Source organism: Chiloscyllium punctatum, chromosome 50 (genome assembly GCF_047496795.1).
Source record: "Chiloscyllium punctatum isolate Juve2018m chromosome 50, sChiPun1.3, whole genome shotgun sequence".
NCBI classification, from domain to species: Eukaryota; Metazoa; Chordata; class Chondrichthyes; order Orectolobiformes; family Hemiscylliidae; genus Chiloscyllium; species Chiloscyllium punctatum.
Window position 1 is genome coordinate 29,716,698 of NC_092788.1, and position 2,815 is coordinate 29,719,512.

The following is a 2,815-nucleotide window of genomic DNA, read 5'->3' on the forward strand; positions in this document are numbered from 1 at the left end:
AGAGAGAGAGAGTGAGAGAGAGAGAGAGAGAGAGACAGAGAGAGATAGAGAGAGACAGAGAGAGAGAGAGAGAGACAGACAGACAGACAGAGAGAGAGAGAGAGAAAGAGAGTGAGAGAGAGAGAGAGAGACAGACAGACAGAGAGAGAGAGAGAGAGACAGAGAGAGAGAGAGAGAGAGTGAGAGAGACAGAGAGAGAGAGAGAGAGAGTGAGAGAGACAGAGAGAGAGAGAGAGAGAGAGAGAGAGAGAGAGACAGACAGACAGAGAGAGAGACAGAGAGAGAGAGAGACAGAGAGAGAGAGACAGACAGACAGAGAGAGAGACTGAGAAAGAGAGAGAGAGAGTGAGAGAGAGAGAGAGGGAGGGCAGATGTTTGAGGGGATTCAAATGACCACCCTGGGACCATCGCAAACGAAGGGAAGGCCAAAGTAGATGAAGCCTTACTCTGTATCAAACCCCCTGTCCCTGGAGTGGGGGACAGTGTAGAGGGAGCTTTACTCTGTATCTAACCCCCTGTCCCTGGGAGTGGGGGAACAGTGTAGAGGGGGCTTTACTCTGTATCTAACCCCCTGTCCCTGGGAGTGGGGGAACAGTGTAGAGGGGGCTTTACTCTGTATCTAACCCCCTGTCCCTGGGAGTGGGGGACAGTGTAGAGGGAGCTTTACCCTGTATCTAACCCCCCTGTCCCTGGGAGTGGGGGACAGTGTAGAGGGAGCTTTACTCTGTATCTAACCCCCTGTCCCTGGGAGTGGGGGGACAGTGTAGAGGGGGCTTTACTCTGTATCTAACCCCTTGTCCCTGGGAGTGGGGGACAGTGTAGAGGGAGCTTTACTCTGTATCTAACCCCCTGTCCCTGGGAGTGGGGGGACAGTGTAGAGGGAGCTTTACTCTATATCTAACCCCCTGTCCCTGGGGGTGGGGGTACAGTGTAGAGGAAGCTTTACCCTGTATCAAACACCCTATCCATGGGAGTGGAGGACAGTGTAGAGGGAGCTTTACCCTGTATCTAATCCCCTGTCCATGGGCGTGGGGGACAGTGTAGAGGGAGCTTTACTCTGTATCTAACCCCCCTGTCCCTGGGAGTGGTGGTCAGTGTAGAGGGAGCTTTACTCTGTATCTAACCCCCTGTCCCTGGGAGTGGGGGTCAGTGTAGAGGGAGCTTTACTCTGTATCTAACCCCCTGTCCCTGGGAGTGAGGGAGAAGTGGTGTAGAGTTAGCCTTCCTCTCTCTCTCACACACACACTCACGCACTCACATGTGCACACACACTCTCACACACACACAAACACACATATGTGCACCTACACGCTCACACACACATGCGCGCACACACGCACAGTCCAACACGCACACATGCACTCGCACACACGCACACACACACAATATGTGCATACACACACACACACGCGCAAACACACTCTCGTACACACACTCACACACACACACACGCACAAAAACACACACACTCACACACACATGTGCATACACACACACACACGCGCAAACACACTCTCGCACACACACACACACACAAAAACACACACACTCACACACACAATATGTGCATACACACACACACACGCACACACACACACTCACACACACAACATGTGCATACACACACACACACGTGCACACACATGCACACACCTACACACGCATGCACACACACACACTGCCACACACACTCACACACACACAAACTCACACACACAAACTCACGCACGCACACACACGCATGCACACAGTCACTCCCACACACACACTCACACATACGCACGCTCCAACACACATACACGCACACGTGCAATCACACACACACGCACAAAAACACACACACTCACACGCGCACACACACTCTCACACACACACTCACACACACACGCACAAAAACACACACACTCACACACGCGCACACACACTCTCACACACACACTCACACCTACAGTCACTCTCACACACACTCTCACACACACACTCACACCTACAGTCAATCTCACACACACTCTCACACACACACTCACACATACAGTCACTCTCACACACACACTCTCACACACACGCACAAAAACACACACACTCACACATGCGCACACACACTCTCACACACACACTCACACCTACAGTCACTCTCACACACACACGCACACACACGCACAAAAACACACACACTCACACACGCGCACGCACTCTCTCACACAGACACACTCACACATACAGTCACTCTCACACACACACTCACACACACACGCACAAAAACACACACACTCACACACGCGCACACACACTCTCACACACACACTCACACCTACAGTCACTCTCTCACACACACGCACAAAAACACACACACTCACACACGCGCACACACACTCTCACACACACACTCACACCTACAGTCACTCTCACACACACACGCACAAAAACACACACACTCACACACATGCACACACATACTCACACCTACAGTCACTCTCACACACACACTCACACACACACGCACAAAAACACACACACTCACACACGCGCACACACACTCTCACACACACACTCACACCTACAGTCACTCTCACACACACACACACATGCACAAAAACACACACACTCACACACGCGCACACACACTCTCACACACACACTCACACCTACAGTCACTCTCACACACACACACACATGCACAAAAACACACACTCACACACGCGCACACACACTCTCACACACACACTCACACCTACAGTCACTCTCACACACACACGCACACACACGCACAAAAACACACACACTCACACACGTGCACACACACTCTCACACCTAC